Here is a 12,692-nt window from a genome sequence, read left to right on the forward strand (position 1 = left end):
GTGGCTGCGAAACTTTCGCATGCGTAAGAGCACTTTCTTTGAACTTTGTGACTTGCTTTCCCCTGCCCTGAAACGCCATAATACCAAGATGAGAGCAGCCCTCACAGTGGAGAAGCGAGTGGCAATAGCCCTCTGGAAGCTTGCAACGCCAGACAGCTACCGGTCAGTCAGGAATCAATTTGGAGTGGGAAAATCTACTGTGGAGGCTGCTGTGATGCAAGTAGCCAAAGCAATCATTAAGCTGCTGCTACGAAAGGTTGTGACTCTGGGAAACGTGCAGGTCATTGCTGCAATGGGATTCCCTAACTGTGGGGGGGGGGCAATAGATGGAACCCATATCCCTATCTTGGCACTGGAGCACCCAGTACATAAACCGCAAGGGGTACTTTTCAATGGTGCTGCAAGCACTGGTGGATCACAAGGGACGTTTCACCAACATCCACGTGGGATGGCCAGGAAGGGTTCATGATGCTCGCGTCTTCAGAAGCACTGCTCTGTTTAAACGGCTGCAGCAAGGGACTCACTTCCCAGACCAGAAAACAACAGTTGGGGATGTTGAAATGCCTGTCGTTATCCTGAGTGACCCAGCCTACCCTTTGATGCTATGGCTCATGAAGCCATACACAGGCAGCCTGGACAGTGGTCAGGAGCTGTTCAACTACAGGCTAAGCAAGTGCAGGATTGTGGTAGAATGTGCATTTGGCCGTTTAAAGGCTCGCTGGCGCACATTACTCGCTCGCTCAGACCTCAGCCAAACCAATGTCCCCTTTGTTATTGCTGCTTGCTGTGTGCTTCACAATCTCTGCAAGAGTAAGGGGGAGACCTTTATGGCGGGGTGGGAGGCTGAGGCAAATCACCTGGCCACTCATTACGTGCAGCCAGACACCAGGGCGATTAGAAGAGCTCACTAGGAAGCGGTGCGCATCAGAGAAGCCTTGAAAACGAGTTTCATCACGGGCCAGGGTACGGTGTGACTGCTGTGTTTGTTTCCCCTTCATGAACCGCCCCCCTTTATTGACTCCTTCCCTGTAAACAATTCACCCTCCCCCTTCGATTACAGCTTGCTTAAGGAAATAAAGTCACTATCGTTTAAAAAGCATGTATTCTTTATTAAAAAGTAATTATAAAAAGAGGCAGAGAATTAACAAGGTATCCCGGGTGTGGTTTGGGAGGAAGATAGGAGGGAAGGAAAAGGCCATTAAGCACATTTAAATGTAATGATAGCCTTTTGGTTGGACTGTCCACGGGGGTGGAGTGGGCGGGTGCACAAAGCCTTCCCCCACGCGTTCTTACACGTCTGGGTGAGGAAGATATGGAACATGGTGTGTACTGAGGGTGGTTAAACATGGGCTGCAGCGGCACTCTGTGACCCCTCTGCTCTTCCTGAAGATCCACTAGACGACGGAGGATGTCAGTTTGATCACGCAGCAGCTCCAGCGTTGCATCCCGCCACCGCTGATCTTCCTTCCTACACCTCTGATCTTCCTGCCGCCACTTCTCATCTCGAATGTCTCTCCTATCCTCACGTTCACTGGCATCTTTCCTGTACTTGGCTACCACGTCCTTCCACTCATTCACATGAGCTCTTTCATTGTGGGTTACTTCCATGATTTCAGAGAACATTTCATCTCGCGTCCTCTTCTTTCTCCGCCTTATCTGAGCTAGCCTTCGGGATGGAGTAGGGAGGCTTGAAAAATGTGCAGCTGCATGAGGGAGGGAAAAAAGGGAGAGAAGTATTTAAAAAGATACATTTTACAGAACAATGGTTATACTCTTTCACAGTGAACAACACTATTCACCTTACATAGCACATGTGATTTCACTACAAGGTCGCATTTTGCATCTTTTAATATGGAGTGCCTGCGGCTCTGGTGTTACAGATCTCACAGACGCAGGTCCGGGCATCACAATTCAGCTTGCATGCGGCCATGGTAAGCCACTGTCTTTCAAATTCTCCAGCCTTCATATACACAGTGCCCTCTGATGCTTCTTTCCTGTTAACAAGCAGCAGCAGACGCCAACCCCTCCCCTCCCCAATCCAATTCTCTAGGATTGCTTTACCCCTCCCCCACCGCATGGCTGGTATCATGGAAGATGACTGCTAATCACCCCCCTTCCCTTCCCCCGCCCCATCGCATGGCTGCTAGCTGGGAAGATGCCTGCTGGCCAAACGCTAAAAAGCTCAGCGCTATCCTTCCTCCCCTCCCCCTGCTTTGCTACGTGCAAGGAAGGATTTCTTTAAGCAACAGCCCAGTAGGAAAATGTCCATCTCTGTCCCCTTAATTAAATTCCTTAATTTCAACCAGGTTACCATGAACGATATCACTCTGCTGAGGATAACAGAGCGAGATAAAGAATGGATGTTTCTTGAATACCAGCAATCACCGGGACCATACGCAGCTATGCTTTGTCATGCAATGATACCCGATTACTTGCTACATGCATGGCGTGGTAAAGTGCCCTACCATGCTGGACGGAACAAGGCTGCCTTGCCCAGAAACCTTCTGCAAGGCTTTTGGAGTACCTCCAGGAGAGCTTCATGGAGATGTCACTGAAGGATTTCCGCTCCATCCCCAGACACGTTAAACTTTTCCAATAACTTTACTGGCTGCGAATGCATCCCAAGCCCTCATGGCAAATCAATCATTAAAAAACGCTTGCTTCTAAACCATATTTTATATTTACAAAGGTACACTCACCAGAGGTCGCTTCCATGGCTTCACTGTCTGGGCTAGTGGCTTGGGAGGGCTGGGAGGGTAATTCCGTCTGGGTCACAAAAAGCTCCTGGCTGTTGGGGCTAACGGAGTGCTGTGTGCTCACTGCAAGGTCGTCCTCCTCTTCCTCATCCTCCTCCTCATCTTCCCTCTCCGCTGAATCCTCAGCCATGGCTGAGATTATAACCCCCACCTCGGAATCCACGGACAAGGGGGGGGTAGCGGTGGTGCAACCCCCTAAAATTGCATGCAGCTCAGCATAGAAGCGGCATGTTTTCGGCCCTGACCCGGATCTTCCATTTGCTGCTTTGGTTTTCTGGTAGGCTTGTCTGAGCTCCTTAACTTTCACTCTGCACTGCACTGAGTCCCTGGTGTGGCCTTTTCCCATCATAGCCTTGGAAATTTTTTCAAATATTTTTTCATTTAGTCTTTTGGAACGGAGTTCTGTTAGCACTGAATCCTCTCCCCATATAGCGATCAGATCCAGTACATCCCGTGCGGTCCATGCTGGAGCTCTTTTTTTTTTTTTTGATTCTCAGGAGACTGCATTGTTACCTGTGCTGATGAGCTCTGCGTGGTCACCTGTGCTGATGAGAGCTCCATGCTGGCCAAACAGGAAATGCAATTCAAAAGTTTGCGGGGCTTTTCCTGTATACCTGGCCAGTGCCTCAGAGTTCTCATTGCTGTCCAGAGTGGTCACAGTGGTGCACTGTGGGATACCGCCCGGAGGCCAATAACATCGATCTGCGGCCACACTAACCCTAAACCGATATGTTGATATCGATTTTAGCGTTACTCCTCTCATTGGGGAGGAGTACAGAAATCGATTTAAAGAGCCCTTTAAATCGATATAAAGTGCACTGTAGTGTGGACGGGTACAGCTTTAAATCGAGTTAACGCTGTTAAAATCGGTTTAACTGCGTAGTGTAGACCAGGCCATAGTCACAGATTCCAAGGCCAAGGAGGACAATAATGACCCTCTAGTCTAACATATGCCACAGAAATTCCCCCCAAAAAAATAATTCCTAGAGCATATCTTTCAGAAAAAGATCTTGGTGTGATTTTAAAATGGTCAGTGATGGAGAATCCATCACTGGTAAGTTATTCCAATGGTCAATTACTCTCACTGTTAAATTTTTACACCTGATTTTCAGTCTGAATTTGTCTATCTTCAATTTCTAGCCTCTGGATGATGCTCTACCTTTCTCTGCTAGATTATATAGCCAATCATTAAATATTTGTTCCCCGCGTAGGTATGTACAGACTGTAATCAAGTTGCCCTTTACCCTTCTCTTTTTTTAAGATAAATCAATGAAGCTCCTTAAGTCATAATCATACTTGTAGCTCTTCTCTGAGCCTTCTCCAATTTATCAACATCCTTCTTAAATTGTGGACACCAGAACTGGACATACTATTCCAGCAATGGTCACACCAGTGCCAAATACAGAGGTAAAACCACCCCTCTACGCAGCGGCGGCTCCAGGCACCAGCGCTCCAAGCACATGTCTGGGGCAGCAAGCCGTGGAGGACACCCTGCTGGACCATGCGAGGGTGGCAGTCAGGCAGCCTTCGGCAGCACACCTGCGAGAGGTTCACCAGTCCCACAGATTCGGCAGCAATTTGGCGGTGCGCAGGCCGAAGCTGCGGGACCGACGGACCTCCCGCAGGCAAGCTGCCGAATCCACGGGACCAGGGACCTCCTGCAGGCAAGCCACCGAAGACTGCCTGACTGTCGTGCTTGGGGCAGCAAAAAAGCTAGAGCCACCACTGTCTCTATGCCTACTTGAGAGTCCCTTGTTTATACATCCAAAGACTACATTAGCTCTTTTCACCACAGCATTGCACTGAGAGCTCACATTCAGCTGGATTATCCACCATGAACCACAAGTCTTTTTCAGTCACTGCTTCACAGGATAGTCCCCCATCACGTAAGCATGGCCTACATTCTTCATTCCTAGAGTATACATTTACATTCACCCTATTAAAATGCTTGCGGAGGAAGAGGTGGAGCAGGCCAGGAGCGGAGGAGAGGAACAGCCACTATGCAGCATGTCCTGCCTAGATAGGACCATTTCTGCCTAAACCTGAGGGAGTACTAAAGCAGCGTTAACTCCCTCCACATTCAGAGGAAACACAGGGTTTAACTTGAGCCTGGCACACAAGGCAGTGCTGTTTCAGTTGCAGAAGTACCCTTTCCACCATCAGAGAAATGTGGAGGAGCAGCACATCTTGATGTGGGATCCATGGTGTTTGAGTCCCAACTTCTCAGTTCCACAGCTTCTGCAGCTAATCAAGGCTTTGCCCAAGTTTTCAATGTCCCCTTCCCTCACAAAATTATTTCCACACAGGAGGGAATGACAGAGGCCTAAGAAAGGCCATGGCTGCAATATGTTATTTAAATATTTTCATGCAGCACAATCAGCTCTATTACATGGTTGGCTTAGTCTGGGCTTTTGAAAAAGCCAGGCACATATTCATGGCAAAAATCAAGCTTTTATCCACCATATTCTTCCAGTCCACAACAAAGATAGAAAGGAATAAAAGCTACAAACGTAGGGAAACCGTATAAGTTCACAGGAAGGACAACACACATCACAGGTAAGTGTTTGCAAATCAAGTTTGATGACTGATTATTAACAGAAAATTCTAACCTTTAGTAAAAATAATCATCCCCATACTGGTAATGAACAGTTTGTTCCTTACAGTTAGAAAAATAGTGGAGAGAGCCACTATCCTTAGTTTGATCTGAATCAAAAATACAAGTTATCTTGTTCAGTCAGAAAAGTAAGTGCATAAATCACAGCACCCTGGAAAATGTTCACAGTTAGTCCCCTGGCTGGATATTTTGTTTAATAAACAATTAAACAAGGCCAACCTCCACAGGAAAGATCTGAAAACACAGGATCCCACTGATATAGCCTTGTTTTCCTCACTTGATGTAATCATCATTGGAAGCCTTGGCTGTACGACAACTAGGAAGAGAAATAGTTAGATATGTAACCCAACAGCAGGAGCACGCACAAGGGGGGCAAGCAGAGGCATGGGCCCTCCATTCCCAATATTTGTCTAAAAAGATATTTAGTTCTGTGCTAGCCCTGGACCCATCCCCAGCTGCTGCTCTAACATGCCCCTCCAAAAGCAGTCAGATTTAAATTCCTGAGCACGCCCCTGCTCAACAGTGAAGCATTCATATTTCCGTCTGAAGAAACATAGCTTAATTCTCCAAGAAGAGGACTGAGTTCCAATTTTGGATTTGATACCAACTCCTTCAAAAACCTTGGGCAAGACAAATACCTCTTAGGGATAATACTCACCCTCTCTCACAGGGTGCTGTGAAGATTAGCATTCGTAAAGCATGTAGAAGATAAACTTGCTATATATTATCTTGATTTCTGAAACTGCCTTTACATAGCTTTAAGCAGTTTCTTCACAATTTTCAGATCACCTACATAATACAAGAGTACTGGATACTCATCTCAAAACTGAGAGGGGCCCAACTCACCTCTCACAGCAGTGGAGTTATTCCCGACTTTCAAATGAAGTCAGAGTTAGGTATAAACCTGGTGTGGGAGGAGAATCAGGCTCAGTATTTTTATTTTTTTTAAATGATGTTGCAACATAATTATTGGCCAGTTCTACTAAAAAGATTATGAGGAAAGGGTGGGATAACACTTTCTAAGGGGGAGTCATTGCAGCTCATGCACACATACCTGAACTAGCTTTGATCTACCTACAGGAGAAGTGAAGCTGCAGCAGTATGGGCTATACAAGGCCATCCAGAACTCTGAGTAATTACTCAGCTGTCTAGCCTGTGCTGAAGCCTATGCTGCCATGGCTTCACTGCTCCAGGACCTGAGCTAGCTAGATTAAAGTTAGCTCAGGAATATCTACAGAAACTGCAATCATACCCTGTGATTACAGTATGGACATACACTTAGTTGGGCATCTAACTCCCCTTTGTGCCTTTGACTATCTTCCCCCTTGGCTGCTGGGTGACTAGCTGTCCCGATTTTATACGGACAGTCCTGATATTTGAGGCTGTTTCTTATATAGAAGCCTATTGTCCCCCCCATCCCCATCCCGATTTTTCACACTTGCTGTCTACTAACCCTACTAGACTGTAAGCTCCTTGGGGAAGAGACTGTCTCTTGCTGAGGCATGTCAGGATTAGGTCCCAGAGCCAGAGCAAGTTTACTAATGAAATGACTGCACGGGTGGCCCGCCACTACCTTTGGAGCACCAGAAGTGAAATTCCACAGAGGTGGTGGGGAGGGAAGAGAACCACCACTGGTGCCTGGACCATGGCCTGGCCAATGCTCCACACCACCCCCACTCTGCTTCTTCCTGCCCCAACTCTACCTCTTCCCTTGAGGCATCCCTTCACCCGCCGCTTGCTCTTCTCCAGCCCCTCCTCCCGCTTTGCTCATCTAAGGCGGGAAAAGTGATGAGGCAGTGGCCCCTCCTGCTCCAGGAAGGAGGCAAGTAGGAGCGAGCAGCGGGTGGGGAGACCTTGGGGGAGGGGGTGGAGAGAAGTGAGTGGGCAGGGCCTCAGGAGAAAGAGGTAGAGCGTGGGCAGGGCCATGGTCCAGGCACCAGTGGCTCCTCCCCACTTCTCGGTTGCTTCCAGCTCTCGTGTGTGAGCCTCCCCAAATAGAGGACTCACGTGCCACCTATGAATGACTGGTAACAGCGAGCGACCGCTATTAGGAGAGGTCACTGTTAACGGTACGTATGCAAAGATTCCAGGGTGTTTGGAGTTAATTGCTTTTATTAAGCTACAGTTTCCCCATCTGAAAAAAGTGTGGATAGTGATTCTGATCCCCTTCGTAGGGCACTGAAAGAGCTTTAGGGATGAAAAGAGCTTATATGCAAGCTAGGGGACATCATCCTCATCATCAAGTCTCTATTTGAGATTAACCTCACCACAGAAATATACAGTAAATCTGGCCTCCAAAAAAGTCAGTCAGAATTTATCAGCTTAGACTAGTTAATAACTTTGCCATATTCAGATTTTTAACATGCAAGATAGAAATAGGTCACAGTAACTGTGTAGCTTTACAACTGCAGAAGAGTTTGAATTTCTTTTTGAAGACTGAAAATAATGAGTTCAACAACAGAAGCTGCTGTCTCGGGTACACTGTCCTGCTAACATGTATATCTCCATGATGAGAGCTCTGCAATTGGTTACAGAGGCATGAAGACAAAAGCAAGATACATACCTGAAAGCTCTGCTGACCATATCTGAACTGCAGGAGTGTTCCCATGGTACTCCATTATCTCCTCTCTCCTGTCCCAACATGCATTACTATTTCTACTGTGGTAGCAGCTAAATGACCCTCTCCCAACCAGGTCCCTTTGTAGGCACTGTAGAAACACATAAGGAGATAAGATCCCTTCTGCAAACAGCTCACCATCTAAGGGCTCTACGTAAACTCTAGGGTGGATTCTCAGGGGTGGGGGGTCTTGATCAAGAATTTGGAGGGAACAGATGTGTACATCAAGGGCAAAATCTGTGGTTGCAGAGGCTTCCCTTGGCAGTACAATTCAGGCATTTCCCCTGCACCAGGTGAGGGAAGCAGGGCCTCAGGGGGCCATGCCAGATGTGGACCCCTTGCTTAAAGCTGAGCTCTGCAGGGAATGGTTGAGTACACAGCCAGAATGCGCTGTGGAAGATGTGAATCCCAAAGACCGTCCACGTAGATCCTTCCCAGTGGGAGGGATGTGTTTGGGCTACAGAGCAGTTTAGTGGTAGTAATGAATGGGAGTGGTAGGTGGGGCTGGGAAGGAAGGAGTTTTACCAACACCTCATGCCCCTGTGGCACAGAGCAGAGGACAGTCCAGGTAGCAGAATGGACCAAATTCAGTGCTGACTTATACCTCATGTAACTCCACAGACTTCAAGTTGTTTATAGAGCATAAATTGTCTCCGTATGTCCCCTAAATTTAACAGGTATTCAGTAAACTAATATTACTGACCAGAATTACTACAACATACCAAACTTTAAATAAAGGAATATGAATTTCTTTTTTAATGCCAGTGGGCAGGATGGACCCATTTAAATATCCTTCAGTCAAGCTGTTAAATGCAACCCTAACTAGAAATGGGACCAAACCAAACATCCAGCTATGAATACACTGGATTTGAACACTGGCTCAGACCATCCATGACATTCATGTAAGAGGGTTAATGGATGCTAAGTGTAACACTGCCTTGCTCAAAGGGAGCATGCTTCAAAAACTGACATAACACCACTGAAACTAGAAAATCGCCACCCTCCAGGCCAAGCTCTGCTCTCAGATAAACACATGCAACTCCCATTGACTTTGAGGAGAAAAGTAACAAACTTTATATTCCAGGACCGATAACACCAATCTTAATCAGTGAGCAATAGAATACGTATTTACTATCATATCAGCATCTGAAAAGAGGTGTTTTTTTTAAAATTCAGGTTATGAATTAATAAATAATGCAATATGTATCACTTTCCAGGAGAGGATGGACTGAGCCTGACAACATCCCTGCAAGTTAGATATTATCAACCCCCATCCAGACCTGAGGAAAGTGAGGCACTCACAGCTTAGAAGACTTGATACATCAAGTCAACATCAGAGCAAAGAACAGAACCCAGGTCTCCTGGTTCCCAACCCAGTGCTATAACGCTGCCTCACTGATTACCTTGCTACTGATTTTATTGAAATCTACACTTGTGACACTACCAAAAATTAGTAGTCACATTTGCTCTTCAGTAAGGTAAATTCTTAAGCTCTGACTCTTGCCTGTAATAGAACCAATAAATCTGGATTTGACACAGCAAGATATTTTAGTGTCAGATATTTGATCACAGAAGCATGAAGAACATTTTCCCTTTGAGAACTCAGTTTGAGGAATGCAGATATTTGTTTTGCTCAGCCCTGCTGCCATTTCAGTATGTGCCACAAAGAATAACTTATGCAGTGTAGTTGTAGCCGTGTGGGTGCCAGGATATCCAAGGGACAAAGTGGGTGAGGTAATATCTTTTATGGCACCAACCCACAACCAGAAGGTGGCCCAATAAAATATATTAACTCATCCTCTTTGTCTCTCCAACAAGCCACTTATACATTTTACTACTGAAATCCTTTCTGGGGTCAAACATAAGAACATATGAACATACTGATTCCTTTCTGGGGTCAAACCAAACCAAACCAGCAAAGCCTTTGAAAGCTCCCAAGATAACTGAACGTTATCTATATAGGTATAGCTGTATAGGTGTAGTTAAAACAATACAACTCTTGTGCATAGACAAGCATCTATGTTTAAGAGTCAAAGGGATACAATCCCCCTTGTGTGGATACAGTTACATCCGCATAACTGTTGCCATAAGAGAAGGTAAATAAGCTATACCAGTTAGAAGCATCTTTACATTGGAATAGCTGCATCCACGCTAGGGGTTGTACTGGTATAAATATTGTGGCAAAAAAGCTTAATCAAAATAGTTATATAAGAACTGTGCGTAGAGCAGGCCCTGGAGAGGGAAATATTGCTAATTCAAGGTGCACCTAGCATTTTAGTGGTTGTATTTGGAAGAGTCCTACTAAATCCCAGAATTGTTAGAGCTTAAACGTAAGCACGCCTTTTCCCCACCACTTTCCTAAAAGCTGTCTCTCTCCATGGCTTGTAGCTAGTGACTGTCTATAAATACACTCTGGTGTCCACAGTATGGCAACCCAAACACAGGTTCACTCTCAACCCTCCTGCTATAATGCACTGTATTATGCAGTAACAGAAGTCTGGCATGTTTAAATTTAGCCCTTCTAATCAACTTCATTTTTCAAGCCTATTAAGTGGCTAGTTAGCAAAGAGTCCAGTAGTCTAAATTTTGTCGTCACCTGTTTACTTTCCCAATACACACATACCCCAATGAGGAGCACAAATCACATCCAGTTTTCATTCCCATCAGCAGGGCTGATGATGCCATTGGATATACACCAGTCAAGTGCCATGAGTCTGGGTGTCAGCTAGCCATTTATTTACAGTGAAACTGATTCCCATTCCCTTCTGGAGATGACACAAGGTGGAGAGGAAAGGGGGTTACTTTCCTTTGGACTAAGGAAAGCAAACTGGAACTGGAAACATGACTCATCACCCTAGACTCTTTCAGTTAAACCCTGGCTAAAGATCCAGAAACAGGCAATGTCTGTTGATGGCACAAAGCTATTCCCTTCCCCCACTGAGTGGCCATACAATCTCTAAACTAAATGTCAAAGTAGAAGTAACACACGCAGGTGTAGCTTTTAAAATTTTGAACAGTTTATTACCTACCAATCTGACACAGGTAGCTCAACCTTTACCATATTTTAGTAGTCAAAAGGTGGATTTGTCTTGCTGCAATGAATAAGCAATACCCAGACATTCTCCTAACTTTATTGTGGCCTCTAGTTTCACAGGCAAGAAGGGAAATAAAGACATCTATGTTAACATAAACCCTTCATTTTCCAGACAGAGCAGAACTTTGAAAGCAACAGAAAATGTTCCTGTGTTAAAATTAAGGGTGGGGGAGGTGAGAAGTGACTGAGATGAGCAGGAATATTTGTGCTGTTCAACTGAAATTTTTCCCAAGAGGCTGCTTTCCATTAGATTTAGAGACAGGTTTGCAATTAACACATGTAGCTGAATTTCACACAGCCTCCCACAGAATGCAAATAACTTATTGAGTGCAGATTTTTAATTACATAAAAATCACCTGCAGTCTTTTTTGGGGATGATAGAACCCACAATGCTAATAAATTTTTCCTTCTATTAGATGATTTCTTTGAGAATCAGAGTCTCAGTCCCTAAACTGCAACAAATTAATTATGTTATTTGAGACAGCATTATAACCAACTAATGCTTCCTGTTCTTTTTTCCACATAATATGGTGTGAGCCTGAATCTAAAAACTCATGGCACCTGAAGCCAACAGGTTTTCTTTTTCAAGAAATCCTCCCTCCCCCATTTCTCCAGAGAGAGAAACAATTTAAAACACACAGAGGTGCTTACAAACACCAGATCTGAACTGTACTACAAAGCACACACTCCCCCCCCCCCGTTTTTCTGGCTGCAAGCTCCCTGCATTTTCCTTCAGACTCTGTTACTTCCCCCCTACCAAATCCTTCCAACTACTGCAAACAAACCTTCTACAGAAATATATTCCCATTAAACACAAACACCGTAATGTTATACGGCAGACTGAATTAGGTACTTTCTCACCACCCTTCACTGGTAGCTTTGCACGATCCGTTACTGAACAGCCCTGCGCTTAAAGTGGGTTAAAATAAAGAAACCCAAAGGCCAAGAGAGAAGGAAAAGTGACTGGTTTTGTTTTGGAAGGAGGAGCAGGATTGCAGAGGGAAGCCGAGCCCCAGGAATAGCAGCTGCAGACAGCACGGTGTTGCAATACCACCCTCTTTTCCTGATTTCCACCAAAGTGCAATCAGACCCCCTTACCTGGGTGCAAAACAGCCAAGTCCCTTCCCAAAAGTTCTGCTACACCTTCTCCCAGGCTGAGAGCGGCACTTTCTCTCTAGGCAGCCTTGCAAACCATGGATCGCCCCTCTCCCCGTCCTGGGCTCGCTCTCCGCTCTCACACCATGTCCGGGAATCCAAGCAGGACGGAGCTGGGAGCTTACGTCACGCCAATTCCAGAGACCTCCCTCCCCGCGGGGAACGGCCACAGAGAGCCGGGGAGGGGCTGGAACGGCGGCCCACAGACTCCGGCTGATTGGGGCGGGGAACCATCACTCAGAACATTCAGCGTTCCAGGGTTGGAGCGAGAGTCCTGCTGGAAATAATGGGGGTGGATGCGATTTCCCCCGTGTCTCTTGGCCAGGGAGGCGGTGATTTCATGAAGCTTTGTGAAAGCAAAAGTTGGGCACTTTATTCATGATCGCTATTATTTTTTTATTAATGTTACTTAACCTCAGATCCCAAAAGGAAGGTGTAAACAACCCCACCTTGGGA

General features: G+C 45.9%; 1 protein-coding gene across 12 annotated transcripts in view; it reads right to left on the reverse strand.

Annotated features, from left to right (window-relative positions):
* Positions 1-12,362, reverse strand: part of PPFIBP1 (PPFIA binding protein 1) — a 187,336-nt gene extending 174,974 nt beyond the window's left edge. For all 12 annotated transcript variants that reach the window (XM_030540631.1, XM_030540705.1, XM_030540698.1 and 9 more), the window contains exon 1: positions 12,180-12,362. The gene's annotated coding sequence lies outside the window, so the exon portion shown is untranslated. The remainder of the gene's footprint in view (positions 1-12,179) is intronic.
* Positions 12,363-12,692: the final 330 nt, after the last annotated feature.

Source organism: Gopherus evgoodei, chromosome 1 (assembly GCF_007399415.2).
Source record: "Gopherus evgoodei ecotype Sinaloan lineage chromosome 1, rGopEvg1_v1.p, whole genome shotgun sequence".
Taxonomy (NCBI): domain Eukaryota; kingdom Metazoa; phylum Chordata; order Testudines; family Testudinidae; genus Gopherus; species Gopherus evgoodei.